Source organism: Dermacentor andersoni, chromosome 5, assembly GCF_023375885.2.
Source record: "Dermacentor andersoni chromosome 5, qqDerAnde1_hic_scaffold, whole genome shotgun sequence".
Lineage (NCBI taxonomy): Eukaryota > Metazoa > Arthropoda > Arachnida > Ixodida > Ixodidae > Dermacentor > Dermacentor andersoni.
In genome coordinates this window covers 57,333,226-57,353,742 of record NC_092818.1, presented here as the reverse complement: position 1 = coordinate 57,353,742, position 20,517 = coordinate 57,333,226, and the positions used below count along the sequence as shown (strand labels likewise).

The 20,517-nt window shown below is 46.0% G+C and overlaps 1 long non-coding RNA gene across 1 annotated transcript in view; it reads left to right on the top strand.

The window, feature by feature from the left end:
* The first annotated feature begins 2,686 nt into the window (after positions 1-2,686).
* Positions 2,687-20,517, top strand: part of LOC129384662 (uncharacterized) — a 139,979-nt gene continuing 122,148 nt past the window's right edge. The window contains exon 1 of the long non-coding RNA XR_011894615.1: positions 2,687-3,055. This is a non-coding gene — a long non-coding RNA (uncharacterized lncRNA). The remainder of the gene's footprint in view (positions 3,056-20,517) is intronic.

Here is a 20,517-nt window from a genome sequence, read left to right as displayed (position 1 = left end):
GCAAAGGTAACGCATACGATGTTGTGATCAGAGAGACCTTATCCTACTTCCACAGTGGGTCGAGAGAAATTGCGGTTAATAAAGACAAGATCCAATACTGAGGTGGAATCACCCTGTACTCGCGTACGTACGTGTACTACTTGTAACAGGTGAGGCATAAGCATAATGTCAGAAACTATGTTAACATATTTTGAGGTCTTAACGCCAGCATCAAGGCGCTCCGAGTCTACTCCAGGTAAGTTCAAATCACCAATTAGTAAGACCTTATTTTCAAATTTAGCCATGTAATTTTTTAGTGTGCTAAGATATTTTGGGGTGACATCTGGTGGCCTGTACAGCCCAAGTACAATTAGACTGTAACCCCAGCAAGTCACCTTAATACATATGCATTCCATTTCGTCAACACCTTTCATTAAAGGAGCTTCGATGCAGCTTTTAACTAAGACTGCTACACCTCCTCCCCTTGTGCGGCTGTCTTTACGGAAGACAGTGAACGATGGCGGGAAGACATCATCATCGGGCAGTTCATCGTGCAACGAAGTCTCGGCAACAACAGTGATGTGTCGATCATGTTGAAGCAAAAGTATATCGAAACCTTCAGTTTTATTCACAATGCTTCGGGTATTAATATTTAGTAGTCTTAACTGCTTGTTACAATGCGCTAGGGTAGGTCATGTGTGTGGCTTGGTCGAATGACGCTCTCCTGCCTTTACTCGCCTGTTTTGCGATTCATCCAAATAAAATGTTTATCAACTATAAGCCTGTCATGAACTAAGATTACTTGTATTCCTTGCTGATTTTTGTTCTTAGCGCTATCCCACAGCAACTTCGGTTTGTTCAGCGTCAACTGTGAATAGTCATTTTGCGTCGACACTTTTGACGCCTTGAGTTTTTTGGCATTTTGTAATATTACTTTCTTTTCATTGAAATTTTGAAAGTGTATGATGATGGGCCTTTTACCATACTGTTTCCCTAGTCTGGTGAATGCGACCGATGGAATCACATTTCACGCCAAGCATTTCTGTAAATAATCCTTTCACTACTTTTTCCATCAGAGTTGCATCCGTTTCATCAGGGCATTCGGGAATCCCGTGAATAATCAAATTTGACCTTATGCTGCGGTCTTCGAGGTCGACAAGTCTTTTCGTTTGAAAGTCACAATGCGTTTTAGTGAATGGAAGTAATTTTCCGCTTTGTCATTGTGAACAGGAGCACATCGTTCTTGGGAATCCTGTTGCGCCGCAATAACGTGATGCATCATATTTTTGAATTCAGTAAACTGTTTCTTGATTCCAAAACCTCATCACGAAGCTTGGCTTGGCCCTTTAGCATTTCTTCATAAAGTTATTTCTGTGTGGGGCCAGGGTTAGTTCCTACATTACCACATAGAATCAAACGACAGGCAAGAAAACATTCATATGCTATATTCCGACAACGCCGAGGGCACGGCCGGACCACAATGCCAAGATAGTCGCTACGAAATGAACTTGCGTTGGGACTAACCTGGACAAGGCAGAACAAATTCGTGAGTGCCACGGTCGTGCCGGGTCCGCCGTACCCACGAAAGTTGAAGGTGCGCGATGATCCCTTTATAGTGGTGTCCATCGATGAAGTGGTGCCGCACTGAGCATTGGTAGCTGCCCTTAGGCGGCCTCCTGCGCTGCGCGTAGTTTCTTGCGCAGTCCTGGTGGCCATGTCGTATAGCGATAGCGACTGCTGATTATGACGCATTGGCAGTTCGATGGACCCCTGGTCTGCACTATCGAGACAAAGTTTGCTGGTTCGCACATGGCCGGCAGTTGAGAGTGGCGAATCCGAGAATGCCTTGCACAAGGCAGAACAAATTCGTAAGTGGCATGGTCGCGCCGGGTGCGCCGTGCCCACCGTTGACTACCGACGGGCAGGATTGTAGGAGGCTGACGTTAAAATCGCCTATGATTGCCACCGGCATTTGAAACGAAACAAGATCGTGTAGTACAGATTCCAAGAAACAGAAAAATTCTTCCGTACACCCAGACGGCAGACGATAGACAACGCCCAAAACAAAATATTTTGGTTGACTAATTAGCGATTCATGGCCTGGACGCATCATTGAAAAGTGTGGGATAGTGCCTTGGACATTTCTTTATGTAGAGTGCAACACTACTTTCTTTTTTATATTCGTAATACGGTGACTCGCAGTTGTATCAAGAGAGTGACACAACGTCAGAACTGCTAGCATACAAAGTTTCACGGAACGCAAGCACGTCAAATTCGTGATTTAAGCAGGAGAGGAACGTGTCTAGTGCTTCTTCCTTGTTACTTAAAGTGCATGCGTTTGGGTAAGGAAACCTGAAAAATTTTATGGTTTCTAATTTTTGAAGGCGGCACTGTGAAATGATTCCGAAGCGAAATAAAGTCAGCCATATTCTGCGACCGACCCGTGCGGCCGCGTAGAATAGCAACGTTTGATACAAGGAAATCGGGTTATTTTTTCAAGGTTGTTCCTGTCGCGAATGTTTTATTTATTTCATTTATTAACTACTGCTAGCCTAAATTCGAGGCCTTAAGCAGGAGTGGGTTACACTTTCGGTACAAATGTACCTGAACAGGAAAATAGCACACATACAAACAAACGGAATCGGAGAAAAACGACTGGTGCGAAAAGTACGGCACTAAATAATATAATTTGAGACGGTAAATAGTAGATATATTAACACACATCATATGGCAATCGTAGAAATGTGAACACACATCAAGACACATTAGAAGAGAGCGTTGCTCAACAAATGGCAATGTGAATAAAAAAATAAAAAAGAGAAATATTTAGGTAGATGCGTTAGACATGTCAATGCGATGCACAGTATAAAGAAAACATAACTGTAAAAATATCAAATAAAGAAAAGCAGGGTATAAGTGCGACGCCTTCATGGAACGTTGCTAGGCCATTGGTGATAAGACATTATCATTTCATATTTTGAAGTGCGGCAGTGAAAGCGGCAACAGAAGGGCTCTCGATTACTTCTCTGGGCAAACGATTCCAATCGTGGATGGTACGGGGGAAGAAAGAATTCATGTAAGTGTTAGTTCTGCAAGAAATTTCGCTTGCCTTTTTTTTTTTAATGGAAAGAACGAGTCGGACGCTGCGTAAGAGGTTTCAAGTACGTGCTTTTGTCGATTCCAGGGTTATCATTGTATATCATGCAGAATGTTTTTAGCCTTTCCCGGGACCGTCTTGTTTGTAGGGATTCTAGATTTGCAGAAATTAATAGAGCAGTTGGCGATGTTTTGCTGCTGTACGAATAAAAAATGAACTTAGCTGCCTTTCGTTGAATATTTTCTAGTTTCCTTATATTTATATTTGTGTGCGGATCCCATACTGCCGCAGCGTATTCGAGTGTTTGCCTTATATACGTTTTTTTTTTGGCCAAAAGTTTTTCAGCGCTCGAAGCTTTGGAAAGTGTTCGCTGTAAGTAGCCTAGTTTGTGTCGTAGCGTCTAGGAAGCCAAACATGTTGGGCCGGGGCAGCGAGGGAACGAACACTGATTTATTGCACATGTGTACATATATAGGATTTAGAAAGGGGTGTCTTTTTATCAATAACAGATAAGTTGTTTGCACAGCATGCACATGGTGCATGCGTTTTGACATACGATGCGCTTGCGCGGAACACGTGTGGCGCTCGGTGCCCAAGATACGATACATCTTCCTTTGAACAAAGAACAAAACAAGAAATGGGAAAATAACATTAACGGAAATAGTCAGGCGCTTTAGTTCACGGCACTTGAACGAAGTTATGGTAGTAGGCCAGACGTTGAGGCGGTCGACGTTGTCTGAGCGACCTCCGTGGGGCTGGTGTGGACGAGACACTTATTGGGGCACCTGGCTCAGAGGAAATAGACGGGGCTGTGCATTCTGTGTAGCTAGGTACCGATCCATTTCTTTGGCCCGAGTTTCCCTCGAAGTCATCGTCGTCGTCTTCCTGTAGGTTGCGTCGGAAGGGCTCCCGGCTGAGTAGCAGGTGCTGCCGGTTGCGCCTCAACACCGTGCCGTCTTCTGTGACGACTGTGTACGACCTCGGGTAACCAGCAGGCTTCAGAACCTTCGCTTTCGTGTCCCATGCACCTTTCTTGATCCGGACCGTATCTCCAGAGCTCAGGCGTGCAATTGATCCCCTAGAGTGGTCTGTCTGAAGGCGCCGGAGCACCTCGTGATTGGGGTAGCCTTGAACGTCAGAAATTGTTATGCGGAGCCTACGTCCCATCAGCAGCTCACCAGGCGATGCGCTGCACTCGAGTGGAGTGGCCCTGAAGACGAGCAGTCCAAACCAGAAATTTTGTTTCGCTTCAATCGTTTTCTTGAGGATACGCTTAGTTATCTGAACGCCTTTTTCTGCCAACCCATCAGAACGTGGGTATCCCGGACTAGACGTGACATGCCTAAAATCGTACAATTGTGAGAACAACGCGAATTCGCGACATGAAAATTGAGGGCCATTGTCAGAACAAACTTCTATGGGAATGCCGTGTCTAGCACAGATCGAACTTGTTGCGTCAACCACTGTTTTGGCCGTGGTGTCTGAGCAGTTCCACTTCGGGAAAGTTTGACAGGGCGTCGTAAACGCACAGGTACGACCTCGCGCCGTATTCAAAAACGTCAATGCCGACACGGTACCACGGTTGGTCCGGCACAGGGCGCATCAGTAGAGGCTCTCGAGGCTGAATATATGCATATTTTTTGCAAATAGAAATGTCTGGACGAACGATTCTATGTCCGTGTTCATTCCCGGCCAAAAAACTAACTGTCTTGCCCTGACTTTGCTCTTGATTCCAAAGTGCCCTTGGTGAATTCTTTCCCATGTATCTCTTTTCATGGTAGCCGCAATAACTACTTTGCTGTCTTTGAGCAAGACTCCTTTAACGTGTCCTAACTCACCTTCGAATCATTTCCACAGTCCCTCCAAGCATTTTCCAGCTTCTAAATCTGGCAGCACGTTTCTTAGCTGTCCGTCACGTGCCGTTTCCGCAGCCAGCTGCCTCCATGTGTTCTCACTAACAAGTGAGGAAACCGTAGTCACGGCATGCACCTCTACGTCGTTGCTGTCGAGGTCGCAGGCCGTTGTGTTGGTTGTAGCACGTGACAGCATGTCAGCCAGGAGTAGCTGCTTACCTGGAACAAATCTTAATTGGACGTCCATAACGCAGCAATCTCAGAAAAAATTTTTGCAACATCGGAGGCATGTGACCAATCGCCTTCTGGGAGATAGCGATCGAAGGGCGATGGTCTGTTTCAGCAGTGAATTGGCGACCTCTCAAATAGACGAAATGATTAAATCTTTCGCAGCCAAATACCGCGGCCATAGCTTCTTTCTCAATTTGAGAACAACGCTGTTGCGTTTCGGTAAGCGCTCGCGATGCATACGCCACGGGCTTCCATGTGTCGTTGCGACACTGCAACAAAGCGGCTCCGATTCCGTCTCGGGATACATTGCATGACACTTTTGTTGCTTTGGGCGGATCGAATACCGACACCATGGGCTGCGTGTTGAGGTCACACAGTCACACAGTTCTCGCCATTCCTTTCCGTGGTTATTGGTCCATTCAAAGGCAACATCTTGTCTGATGAAGCTCCTAAGAAGAGCTGTTCTTTAAGCTAAATATGGAAGAAACTTTCCGAAATAATTGACGCCTAGCATCGTTTGCACCGCGAGCTTGTTTTCTGGGGTCGGCATGTGCAGCATATAATTAAACAGCGTCTGGCTCGACCTGATGCCGGCTTTATCGATTACATCTCCAAGAAACTCGATTTCATGGACGCCGATACTGTACTTATCATGATTAAAGGTTAAGTCGGCGCGTGTTGCTGCTAGCAGCACAGATTTGAGACGTTCATTGTGCTCTTCTACTGACGACCCCCATACCACAATGTCGTCCACGTATATTTTCACGCCGCGAAGGCCTTCGCAAATTTTATTCAGCGTTTTTAGAACACCTCAGGGGCGGACGATATGCCGAAGGGTAATCGTAAAAAGAGGTAACGACCAAATGGGGTAGAGAACGTGCAAATCAGCGATGTCGAGCCATCCAAGAGGATTTGGTGGAATCCAGAGTTAGTGTCTAAGCGCGAGAAAAGTTGCGCCAGCTAACTCCGCTTCAATATCTTCTCGTCGCGGCATCATGTATTGCTCCCTCTTTATGCACTTATTTATTTTCCTAGGGTCAATGCCAATACAAATTTTCCAGTTTTTTCTGGCAATCACCAGGGGACTTACCCAGTCAGTAGGCTCTGTGACTTTTGTGATGATTCCGGCGTGCTCCATCCTCTCGAGTTCATCCCGTAATGGTTCTGTTAGGGCCAACGGTACGCGTCCAACTGGTTAAATGACTGGCTCGGCGTTGTCTCGAAGAACCATGTGATACACTTTGTTCCCGCAGCCTGTCCCAGTGAACATGTGACGAAAGTCTTTCAAGATTTCTTCACAATCGTCCTGTGACGCGCGAGAGCAATCCAAGGCCTAGGATTGCGCGACCTTTGCGCACCACCAAAAATGGGCACCACCAGCGTCACTTCCGTTCGGATGACTCCAAGATGTTTGATCGTGTCTCCACCGTACGAATGAAGCACCACGCCAGTTGGCTTCATGTCGGGGCTTGGGCACATCCTATTGCATATTTCAACGGGCATCAAATTGACCTGAGACTCCGTATCGACATTTAGTTAGACTGAATCATTATTGACGTTCATTCGAACCATCCAGTCGCGTTAGCTTGCGATGCCTCTTGCAGACACCTCTAAGACGCTGAAGTCATCTTCGTGATCTTGACTTTCGCCGACCAGCGCGGGAGCTCTGCAGCAAATCGCAAAGTGGGTTCTCTTTTGGCATTTTCAGTACGTTCGTCCAAACGCGGGACAGTCTCTAGGCTGATGCGTGCGTCCGCACATGAAGCATTTGTACATCTTGGCTTGCGGCATTTTTGGATCCGAGCATGCATTGCAAATGGTGTCTACTTGCTTTTGACCTCGTTCCCAAGTTTCTTGGCGGAGAGCAATGTTTCGGCTGCCTTGCAGACATGCTTAGGCTTCTGCAATGTCAACTCACAGTCCCCGAGAAGCTTTTCTCTCACCTTGCCGTCGTTGGTTCCGTACACAATCTGGTCTCGGACCATAGAATACTGAAGCGCGCCGAAATTACACGCCTGCGCCTGTTGCTCCAGGTCCCGCAGGAACTGTTCAAATGGCTCACCTTGGCTTTGAACTCTCTTCCTAAATGTGTAGCGTTCATGTACTTCGTTGGTCTGCAGCTTGAAGTAATCGTTAAATTTCTTGATGACCATCGCGTAGTCGGCCTTGTCTTCGCCTTCTGCGAAGCTCAGCGTATTAAATATCTCGATGGCGTCATCACCTGCTACACCGAGAAACAACGCTGTCTTCAACGACACTGATCGCTTCTAGTCATCCGGTTCTGATGCCGCAAGGAAGATTTTGAATCTCTGCTTGAATGTCTGCCAATTCTTGCTCGCTTTCCCGGTCATGTTTGACGGACCAGGCGCTCTCAATGAATCCATTACGTAGTCCCTGCAGTGCTACCCGTCGAAGATCAAAGCCGTGCTTGACTACGCATACTACATCTGACACCATGTTTCGTAACGTCTAGGAAGTCAAAGATGCTGGGTTGGCGCAGTGGGGGAAAGAACACTGATTTATTGCACATGTGTACATATATAGGATTTAGAAATTGGTGTGTCTTTTTATAAATAACAGATAAGTTGTTTGCACAGCATGCACATGGTGCATGTGTTTTGACATACCATGCACTTGCGCGGAACACGTGTGGCGCTCGGCGTCCAAGATACGATACATAGTTGTCTCATGGCTTTCCTGTGTATGTACGTGACGTGATCATTTCATCGAAGATCAAAAGTAATAATTACCCCTAGGTATTTGTAGCTTGAAACTACAGACAGATTGTTACCATTGATACTATAAGTGAAAGTGAGTAGATTCATGTTACGCGTAAGTGTCATTGCTACCATTTTGCGGCGGTTCATATGCATCTGCCACGAACTACACCCTTGCAATTCTTTAACAATATCACGCGAGCATCGACCGCACGACGTGTCAGTGGCCTTGCAGAGGTGAGGGCCACTCCTGAAGCGAACAGCGCAGCAGTACACATTCGAACTAGAGTTCGCCTTGCACGACCGCACATAAAGCTGCCAATCTCGCCGTCAGGCGCCACTACAAGGCCGCTGACAGGTCTTACGGTCGATGCTCGCGTGATATTGTCAAAAAATTGCAAGGGTGTACACCAATTTGTAATCTGGGCTAAAGATTTGTTAAGAGAAGCATGGTAATCAGAACTGTGGATTTCGTTATATATAGGATGCAATCGTCTGCGAATAAGCGGATTTTTACCAGTATGACTTGAGCCTTGCCGTTTATGAAGATCAAAAAGAATAACGGGGCCCAAGAACAGAACCTTGGGGGCTGCCTGAATGAGCGTAGGCAGAGTCTCAACTGACATCATGGATGGACACTGAATGCTGCCTAAAAAACAAGTATGCCGCGATCTATGCAAGAAGGGAGTGATCTTTAAGTAGAGGTCTTAGTTTCAAAAGAAGTTTAAGATGCGATACACAGTCAAAAGCTTTCTCGAAGTCGAGGAATATGGTTTAACTCAACCAGATTTATCAAACGCAGCCGGTTCTCTCGTAATGCTCTCTAGATTTCAGATTTGTGTACAAAAACGTGTCAGTTTTTCTGCCATACGTAGGGATAATTTTTTCCCCAACTTTTTGATGAGGCAAGCCACAGAAGCCGATTGTTCATGGGCGTTAATTTGCGTAGATCATTATCCTCGGTTCATTGTTCCTGAGGCAAGAGCGATTCCTCATCTACATTCATTTCAAGGAATAGGATGAAACTTGGACAATCGCAACAGTTTTTTTTTTGTTGGCGCGAGTGGGTAGTTGCTGAATGGTATCCAAATCGCAATCCTCAAGGGCAAGAGCTCAAGTTGGCGGGCCAGACTGTTTATTTTCGAGAGGCTTTCCTGCTCTTCCTGAACTAAGCCATGTACTTCAATGTTCAGGCGCCTGCTATACTTTTCCAGCTTATTAAGGTGGAGTTTCATTGCATTGCCCCCATTTGACGAACCCGATTCGATAACCACAAGTTTCGTTGGGGCAATCATGTCATTGTTTTGCATATCCAGCTTTTCAAGCATGGCGTCATACTTTTGAGCCAGGAGCTCGATTGACTTTTCAATCGCATTTAGAATTTTCATTCCTTCAGTGAGAGCATGAACCTTAGCTACGAGCGGGAGAAGCAAAATAATCTTGTCTTTCAGCTCACTTAATTTACCATCAATATTCATGCTTGGGGGGTTACTTGACGTCATAGCGCTTTTTTCTATGGCAAAGAACACCTTATGGAATTCCAAATGGTTTAATTGAGTCACCCTTACTGCAGAAAACGAAGACTGTGATACGAGAACACTTCCCTACATGGTAAAAATATTTACACGAGGAACATTCCATGAAAAGTGATGATTCGGTCACTGGCTCATGACAAGCTAAGCACTCGGTTGTGTCCTCAGTAGCTACTCAAAAAGAATAAGTTCAGCACAGCGAAAGTAGGGGCGTAGACAACACAAGCTAAGACATTAAACTTGAAAGAAGACCAACCTGCAAAAAACAGTGTGGTATCAGACAAGCTGCTGTGTTCTGTCCGCTGCCACTGCTGTGCGAGAATGCTGAGAGATCCTTGCAGGCACTGATTTTGTGCCCGTGGAACGATGTCACAGCGTCGAACATGGCCCAGTGACGTACAGGCGACCACACTTTTTTGTCTTCCGCACGTATAAATTCAAATTGAACATGAGGCAGGAATGTATGTGCAAAAATCAGTGTGGTATCAGTCAAGCCGCTGCGTGCTGTCTGCTGCTGCTGCCGCACGAACATGCTATATGGCCGATACATACTATCTTTAAGCTGTCGATGCATTTGCTGTAGCAATCAATGCTTCGCCTTCCTGGCAAAAGTGCGTCTTTTTAATGCGAAGAGCCTTCATAGTTTACTTCAGGTCTTTTGAGCCTGGCGGCCTGCCTATCTGTCTATCTGTTGTCTATCCTTCTTCTTACGCCGACCGTGTGTACCCAAGTTGTCTACCTGCTTAAGCCACTAGGTATATGCTCCTGATCGTGGTGCGGTCGTGGTCTTTCCATTTTCGTCATTCCAGCTTCGTGACATCTTCCTCTCGTCATGCCATCGTTTTCATGCATTCCAACTTGACCAAGTAGCTCAAGTTTTCGAATAGATTGAGCCATTATGCATGATGCGTTATCGCGATGCCGCCGCGCCAATTGCGTCGCCGTCCTTCCAGCTTTGTCATGGGACACTCATTACGCCGTTGTCCTCACGCCATCATCATAATAGAATCGTCATGCATTCCTTGTCCCGCCATCGCAAGGTATTCCTTCGAGGTCTTTCAGTCCTCATCATTCCAGGTATATGATCTGACTCTTGTAATGCTGCTGACGTCAAAGCTTCTACTCCAACCCAGTGGTCGAAGTTGTCAAGTAGCTTGGACCACTAGTTATGTTTGCGGGCTCATGAGGCCGTCGTTCTCACTGCACCGTTCCCATCCCACATTTGTCATTCGACTGTCGTCATCCTGTCGTCATCCCACCTTCGTCGTCATACAGTTGTCATCTCGTCGCCTTTACGTTGTCGTTTTATCATTGTCACCACTTGAAGTTGCGTAATCTCATTGTCATCATACCGTCGTCATGATACCGCATTAGTCGTACCATTGATGACAGTCTTCGTTGCATTCTGGTCACGCGCCTCTGCCGGTCCCCCTTTCACCCAAGAGGAAATGATGAAGCTTATTAAGGCCCAGGACGAGACCTCTCAAAACCTGGCAGTCCAGAGGCCCCGCGAAAGGGTCGTCAGGTTTCATCATAGTGTCCCCGAGTGGACCTAGCCAGATGACGCTGAGTTTATTGGCGTCTATTGTGGACTGAATAAAGTTGTTTCACTCACTCACTCACTCACTCACTCACTCACTCACGCCACACCCCCTTTAACCTCACTCATTGACGCATTAGCCGCGATCACATAATGCAGGCCAGCACAAAACAACCTCTTTTGCTTTTCTTTATCCTACTGGTACTCTCGAGTGGCCCGGTCGTCGTCTTTGTCGTTGCCAGGTTGTAGATGGCACAAATAGTGACGCGACAGTATAGTGCTAGACGTGCATAAGGAAACAAATTATTTCGGACGTGTTCCTTCATAGTGAGCTTGCGAAAAGAACGGAACGACTCCAGATTCTTCAAACCAGTGGGACTTGCTTGAAGCCCTTCAATGACGCAGGCTTTTTAACATTGATAAGTTTCAGATGAATGCCTCCCTTTCACTCCTGTTGCTTACAGGAGTGAAAAGATACTGGGCGTGTACACGTTACCAAGGTGAAAGTAAAAAAATTGTGCGTCCCGCGCACATGTTCGAATTTATGTGAAGCTTTCAGGAATCGGTTAATCTAATGCTATAAATTTACCCGTTTCATTACTTCGTTTTTGGCATTTTAGAAATTTGGTGCGCGCATCTGTACACGTGCTACAGATGTGTGACCAATTCTGTATAAGCTTGTAGTACTTCAGCTGGTCTTACTTTAAATGTTCTGGCCGCTCTTTCATCATCATCGTCATCAAGACACGGGGCCCTATAATATAAAACTATTCGAAAATGTTTTGTTTTCCAATCTTCTGGCGTCGAATTTGCGTGACATGTGACGGCTACGCTTCCGCATATGCTGTGAGAGTGTCCAGCACAGTACACACGCATAAGCACCACGACCCTCTCGTCGAGGTTGCATGAAGCTCTGCGGAGCTCGACCCGCGACGACCAAACCTGGGCGACCCAGCACGCCGTGTGGCGGCGGCGAGGCAAGCCCTCGACGTGCCTTCATGGGAGGCTAACGCCCGGCCATCATGAAGTGCTGGTTCTACAATAAAAGTTTATCCCCCCCGACGCAAGCATCGGGCGGAGATCCGCAGCATTGCCTGAACAGCCCAGTGAAACGCTCCTCTCGTTTATAGATCACTTTTGTTTGCTTTCGAAACGAGTAACATTGCTTATGTTGAGCGGCTTTTCTTATCTAAATGGATGAAAAGAGCAGAGGAGCACGCTCAAGTAGCGAGGGTTGCGATGGGGCCGAGCCAGCGCAATGAACATAGATAACCACATCAAGAGGAAAGTGCCGGCTTCTGCGATTGGTCCGTTTCCCATTACTTAGCTTGCGGTGGCTTGTCAAAAATTTTGGTGGCGTGCCACGGAGAGTGAAAAGGCCGCTAAAACGGATCCTCAGCAAAGAAGAGTCAGCAGAGCGATGTCGTATACGTGTCGGAACGGAGAGATCACGTTACACGGCCACGCAAAAAGTTTCATTATATGCAAACAAACCCATGGCCTCCGCCAGGTGTGAGTAACCAGTGCCTGAGCGATTGGAGGCAGCCATCTTCTATTGCTTTCGGAAAGGGGCAGTCTCCGGCTATTCAGAAAAAAATCCTGTTTTGTGCGGCATATTAATGCATCTTTAACATCTATACGTCAGACTGACGAAATGAGTTTTTGCGGTTTTGTGACATCGAGTGAAAGGCAGGTGAAATGGGCGCAGTCTGAAACCTTTTGACCAATAGCAGAGGGTTCATGGCGAAAAAGCGTCGAATCAGAAATAATTATTTTTCCTTTCTTCGTTCGAATCACGCATAATCGATGTGTAAGGTCATGTCAGGTTGAGAGCTATCGTGGTTTCGGTGACGTCGCATGATAGCTAGGCGAAGTGGGGGTGGTTGAAAACTCACCGAGGGCTGATTCCATAATTGGAATAGACAACTTTGCAATAGCTTTACGTTATAGGCGCCCACGGACACGCTTCGTGGGCGATCCCCATCGTGGGTATGTGCCCGAGCATAGAAATCAGTACTATCGTTAACGCGGCGGCAATTATCTCAAGATGCTAGTCGGCAATGGCACGATATGGAGCACCCGCGTCTTGGCCTATCTCCATTTCTAGATATGCGTCACAGTAAGATAATAGTAAGGTAAACATAGTAAGGTAGGCACGGACACACTTCCTTACCGGTAACCCGTTTCACATATGGGCTGTAATATCGAAACCATAATAATTTGAACAGGTAACCATCATTGCAAATCGCTAGTTGGCATTAACATGGCATGTGCCACCCGTTACTTGACCAGTCCTACCTAATTGGTACGCGCCATAATGTGTTAATCGCCGTCAATCAACACACGTGCGCGAATTTTGACCAGTATCGCGTTTCGCGCATGTGCCATTAATATGAAATTAGTAATGATCTAAACATGCGGCGATCATTGAAAAGAGCTAGTTGACATTAGTGCAATATGTACTTCCCTCTTGGCCAATGGGGTATGTACCATAGTATAAAAATCTTTATCATAATTAGCAGGTTGCGACCATCACAATAAGCTAGTCAGCAGAAAGGAAGAAGTGCCATTCTGGTCTCGGGCCGCTGTGCTAGGCGCCCGAGGTTGGAGACCCGCTGCCGCATTTGTTACATTTATTTTATGTGAATGCGAATCCGCGAGACTTCGACCACCGACCGACCGACAGACTGAGGCAAAACCACAGATCGGTATGCAAAAAGAAGCCTCCTTTATAACGATGATACTGGTAGTAATTATAACGCCACGCACCATTAGAGAAAGGATCAAATTGCCTCGTACGCTGAGGCCAACCGAGATTAGAGCCATCAAGCCTTCGTCTGCACTTCCTGAAACCAGTGCCTTTAGACCACCCATCACATGGTGATTCTGTGTTTACGGCTTTTGAAAAGCGTTCGAGAAAGTAAGTCATTGATTGCTTCTCATAGCACAGAAACAAATTAACCTTGATTATAAAACAGGATATTTTATTTTCAAACGCAGGTACTATGTAACCGCTAGTGGAAATAATTATTCACTATGTGCTGTTCTTTTTGGTCTACTGCAGGGTCCCATTTTTGGTGCGTTTTTTATTTCTAATTTACGTTATTTTCTTACTTCACTGTGCCTGCTAATATACGAACTTTTGCAATATGACTCCGTTGTCTTCCACTATTTGGCAAATAATGTGACATTAATGGCCTTAAAGGGACACTAAAGGTTACTATGAAGTCATGTTAAAGTGATAAAGCAATGCTCTAGAACGCCTAAGGCGTCAATGTAATTGCGAACAGAGCTTTAGTAACCGAGAAATTGAGGTAAATACGTGACACAATTTGAGACCCCCCAGCGACGCTCCGGTACTAGCCCGATGACGAAGGCATTCCTCATCATAATGTATGTCAGTAGTACTCAACTACTCGTAGTAAAAAGATCATTTCATTAGATTATAAGACAGAAGGCAATCCTACTTGTCTACTTCTATTCGATTCTAAGAAAAAAATAACATTTCGAAGTTACACTTGAATAGTATGGGTGGTTGAAAGGTTTCGTTTTCGCTGGACTCTGCGCGCTCGACTGTGCGCCGCGCGCGCTTTGGAGTTTCAGTTATGTCTTTTCGAGTCGAGCTGCGCTGGTTCTGCTGGCTCGCGAAACTTGCATTTGGAACAAGCAGCGAGAATGCCACGTCCATGTGATGTCGTGGGATGCGCGAACGGTCCCCGGAACTCAAGGGCAGTTGCAGCGGCGAACCCAACGTTACTTATCACTGTGTGTCAACGAGTGAACCTCTCCGTTCGAAGTGGTTAAGCGCCGTGCCTCTGCCACAGCGTGTTGGCAGAAAGGCAAAAAATCGCATAGTGTCTTCGCTGCACTTTCCTTCAGAGGATTACGAGTTCAATGCCTACTTACTGAAGTCGTGTGGAGTGCCTTTCAAAGCAATGCTTTTCCGTAGCGCTGTTCTGTCGGTCTTGCCTGCATTCTCAGAAGCGCAAGAACAACGGCAGGTCGAAGACGGGGCGGTGAGTGCGGCATTCGGTTTTGACGAAAGAAAAGCTACAAATGTGCGAATATCTACAGCCATGACATACAGTTGCCGTCGTAGTAGTACGCAACGACGCCGGCAGCGCGAGCCCTGAGCAGCAGGTCACGTTCATCAGTGCTCAAATCGCTGAAGTCGAGCCCAGCATCGCGAGACAATGTGTCGTTGTCAGGGTCCTCCATTGCAACGAGCGTCGAAGTTGGCGTCATAAAATAAAGAACCATCTTATCGTCGCACGCTTTCCCTTCCGCTAGCCTCCATAGTTGCGCTTTCGCGCTGCTGTCGGCTGCGTCTTGGCTCTGTTTTGTGGCCGCGCGTTTGCGTTTTGCACAGAAAAGCCATAGCGCCGTCTGCGGGCGCCGTATTACTCACCGACAGTGCAACATCACTATGAGACCATGACGTCACCACTCCTCAATCGAAGGGCGGGCGATTTGAACTGCGCCAGAGGTACGCGGACGTTTCAGAACGCGTTTTCTCTTAAAACAAGTCTCTTCTTCGCATGAAACAAGCGTTTCGAGGTTTCTGGGATGGTATTTCAACAGTCCACGTTGACTTAGTATTAACCTTTAGTGTACCTTTAAAAACGGCATGAGCTATATCTAGTACTGGTAGACTGATACTGGCTATTAGAATTCGATGTTACTAAATATAAGGTTTCCTTATGTTCCCCGGATTTCATGTTACCTTGTCGCTTACTTTACGACATTGCTCTTGAGCCCATAAGCTTTCACAATTACCTAGGCGGACTCTCGACCTGGTCTATCCTTTGCATAATTTGCATAATTGTAGCAAATTTGCATAATTAACAATGATAATCACATGCTAAGATACATCTTCCATGATTTGTCCTCTACACCTGTCCCTATAAAACTACCCTTGTACAAGACATTAGTTCACAACAAAACAGAATACTCTGCAGCGGTATGAAAACTTAGCTCTGACTATCTACTTTATGGCCTGGAACTAATGTAAACTAATTCTCTTCGATTTATTTTTCATAAGGACAGCCGCTAAGCTAAACAGCGCTGTGATAGACTAGCTCTAGCAGCCACCTCTTGCTTCTCGCCATAAGTTTTTCCGTCTGTGCTTGTTCCCTGAAAACTTATATTTCTAATCTCAGCGGCACGCTTATTCCTCTCTCTCATACGGGTTGGATGTGATAATTCGAATAAAGTTCGTGTTATATCTTGCCTGAATGGTCCATACAAAGAGCGTCGCTTGACAGGCACCGCCTTCCCCGACCCACAGTCGTAGCCACTGATCATCAGCAGTTTCGTTTCAAACTATCTAACAACATATAACAGTGCAATTAAACTTACATATTCTTTGTACAGGTCTATCCCATTTGTATATTATTGCGTTAGGTAATATTGCAGGTGTCACAAGATAACGTACGCACTCCCCCACATATTGCTTTCGGATCTAAACAAGTCACAAAACTTCAATCTAATGAGCGTCTGAATGATGTATTCAACGGGATGTCCCTTACCAGACACAGAATTCAAACACGTACTACGTGATCATATCGTGGATTGCTGAGTCTCTTCCAGGGCAGTCTGCAACGCATGCTATTCGGAAAAAGCATCATGTCAGACAGCAGCATGAAGTTGCCACCTTCAGATCAAACATTCAACGAAGACAATAAATTGAGAAGTTGCCTTAAACCACACAAACTGCATGGGCATGTCGAGAGGAAGCGTCACAAAGCGGAAAGCAAAGCACCGATATTGGTGCGCATTATGACCTACCACATGCCGTAGCAGAATCAACCGTGTGATGCGGAATCTATTTGGGTCTGTTTGGGCCGTTCTTTTCCGAAATGACATTGTTGTAAGATTGCGCCTTTTGTGTCCCATCGTTCTTTCTTCAGTCCGTTTCCTTTATCTGCAATACTGTACACACTTGCGTGATCTACACTTTCCGGACAGGTCGAGAAAGTCGAGTACTATAACACCCTCCCGTAGAACAGAGTATGCACTGCCCCTATCCCGTCAAATCACCACTGCTTTGCGCGTAGCCGGTCACATGACTTAACACCACCCTTTTACAGGATCTCTTCGCCCTATTTTGTAGGCTTGGAATGGCTGAAGGTTCCGGTGCTCCACGCTTAGTAGACGTGTTTTCTCTGAACATGGTGCTTGAATCAAGTGCTCATCAGTTCCAGCGTGGCCATTTGTCCGTTCCAATTGAACGTTTTCGTCCTTCGCTATGGAACTCCATCTGCGTGGTGCCTGTACGTCTTGCGCCTATCAAGAGGCAAATGACAATTCTTGGTGTCAATGTTTTTCTAATAGCAGTCGTGCAACTTTGTCGGCTAGCCTGTCATTGTTTCTCCACGTAATCGAATGTTGGGCATTGTAGTACATCCCTCTAGTTTGTGGTAACTGTAATGTTCATCTGAGATTAACCATCCGTTGTGCTCCTGCAATACTGCGTTTGGTTGTATCGTACTGCTCTTCTGCAAACTTTCGAGCTTTTTCAGCGCAATATTGTTTCTATGCGGTGCTGAAATCCACATAAGAGAAATTTCTTAATGCAAAACTTTACAACTGCTAACTCCTCGCGTGTATCTCACAGGATGGGTCCGCCTGAGTTATCGTGTCTTTCTTGAGCAGTGGTGAATAATAACAAAAATTTTTTTATTACTAATTACTACTCCCGACACGTACTGTCCGCAATAGCCTTGCTTGAGCTACGTTTGCGTTTTGTTTGCTTATCCGCGATTGCCAGAGAAAGCACAAAACCGTGTAGGTTTGGAATAGCTGAACATTCGTAAGCATTTTTATCACAGTTGGACCACTTCCTGCACATTATGGCCAGCTGTCGTGCTGAATTTTACCAGTCTGTCTTTGGGGTGGCATATTGTTCTTGCCAAACAGTGCCGTGCAGGCGTCTTGCAATGACAAAACCACTGGGCGACTTATGAGGCTTCTGCGTACGTACACGTGATCGGATGCTACCATGTTGGTGACATCCAGTGAAGTTAATTCCTTAGCTATCTATGACGATCGAAACATTTGTGCTGACTTAATTGCTCGTGCGCACCTGGTCCTTGCCGTATTTTTTTCAGTACGTAACCGCGAAAGTTAGTTGACTCTTTCTGTTGCGCCTCCATAGTGATAACCGTTTCACTTAAACTTCGTAGTAGTGCTGTTGGCGTTTTGTTTGCGTAGCTGCGATTGCGAAAGTAATAGTTAAACTGCGTATGTTTGCAATAAGAGAACGTTTGTTGGTGTTTCTATCGCAATCGGAGGACTTGCCGCATGGGATTGCCGGTCGGGCTGCTGACTTTTACCACCCGTGTCTTGAAGGCTGGTATTTCTTTTTCGCAAACAATGGCGTGCACGTTGTCGGAATAACGAAACCTTCTCGTGACTAGTTCAACTTCCGCTTACTTAAACATGAACGGAAGCACGCTAGTATGATGTTAAGGACAATTTCACGTCTCAGCTTTGTAACAATCAAAACATCTGCGCTAATCAGCTCGTTCGCGCGTGGTCGCATTTTTATTATGAAAGTTTGTCCGAATGGACTTTATTTCATGCGCTTCTTCTCATTAATCGTGTAGCTTACGCTTCATCTGCAATTGGCGCTTTGTTTGGGTAACGATCGCGATAACCATCTTAAAACTGCGTAAACATGGCTTAATTAACTTTTATTTATTGGTTGATTGATTTGTTTCAATACCACGAATGCATGCAGAAGGTTAGAGAAAGGAGTGGAATTCTATACAACACGTGGAAGTAGCGGTTTTCAAGGATGATGGAGCAGCTCATCACTGTCCTTGTAATGAAGGAATAAGCGTACAGGTTTGTACGCAAACTTGGGACGTGGAATACAAATGTAGGCATCCGCATCATGATCGAAGCACTTGCTGCACTTGGTAGTTAACTAGCTGGCCGAGCTGTTGGAATTTACCACGTGTGTCTTTACGGTAGTATATTAGTACCAAAGAGTGCCATGCCACGTTTCTCGTAATAACGAAACTTTTGGGCGACTTGTTAGATTGCTCCTTATATGCATGTGGTCCCATTCATGCTGTTGTGGTGGTAACAAGGTCTAGCTTAGGCCTCAGTTTCCGGTAACTATTGAATTATTTACGCTACTTAGACTATTGCTCATTCACACGAGGTCGCATGGTTTAGTAGTTGTAACGGGGAACGTTTGCCTTTGCTCATATCAAGAAATTTAAATGGGCATCTTACTAAGCAGTGGCTTCAGTGTCCTGGTGCGGTACAAAAGCTCTTTTAATAGTTCTAGAATAAAGCGTGTGAGTTGGAGACTCGCTGTCAGATTTCATAATTTATTTATATCCAAAATTTTCAGGTGTATGTGTGAACAGGAAGTTATCTGTATGCTAGTACCACGAACAGACATTTTACCAGAACGCAATATGTTGGCGGTGGAGCGTATATTGCCGCAACAGAGTAAGTATGTCCAAGCATATCTTCTTCGAATAACATTAGGGAAGAAGAGTACACTCAGCCTTTTAATCAAAACGTTGCTTGCTACTGTAGGACAGTTGATTTGTTTTGAAAAAATGGGAAGCTATTGTAAGCCATTGCATAGGCCGGATGGGTATGTTTGCTTCAGAAGAAAAATTCTGCTTCTTTCTAGCAAACAGTGTGTTTCTTAGTGGAGCAATCGATAAAGCTCCATATTTTGCTGAATACTTCTACATTTCGAGGAAAAGTGTAAAAGCAAGCCGCGTTGTCTCTTTCGTATGAAGCAACATCGATTGTTTCCCGTATTCGCACTGTCCACATTCCGTACCATTCCGTTTCCTACACCCGCCGTGGTTGCTCAGTGGCTATGATGTTAGGCTGCTGAGCACGAGGTCGCGGGATCGAATCCCGGCCACGGCGGCCGCATTTCGTTGGGGGCGAAATGCGAAAACACCCGTGTACTTAGATTTAGGTGCACGTTAAAGAACCCCTGGCGGTCGAAATTTCCGGAGTCCCCCACTACGGCGTGCCTCATAATCAGAAAGTGGTTTTGTCACGTAAAACCCCACAATTTAATTTTTAATTCCGTTTCCTACTGAATTGCCCAACCGTTTCGTGGCACTTTCGGTCAATAGAGGCTTCTAGACGAGAATAAAATAAAATAATCTTTAAGCTTTCCCAGTACCCTTTAAGCACGATTTTCCTGATCCAGGCACTTGTCCGCCAGGAGTTCGTAAACATGGGTCTTCACACCATCTGCTCGGTCCATCGCCCTGACACCCACCCGGGTTCTTCGATTCCGCCCCGTCTAGCATCTTCTTACCCACCACGTTTCCGCAACCCGTCTGAATGGCTCACTGCACACGACAAGCCCATTTGTTTTCACTGCCATCGAATCGGGCACATTTCTCGGCACTGTCGCAGTCGCTGGAGTTCCCCCAACCGGCCTACTTATACTGCCTACTCTCGTCCCCCAGGTGGCCCTTCTCGTCCCTATGCTGCCCGCTCCGATAATGCCGCCACAGATTCTCCTGCGCCGAACCGCCCCTATTCTCGTTCACCTTCGCCCCAACGACGACAATCT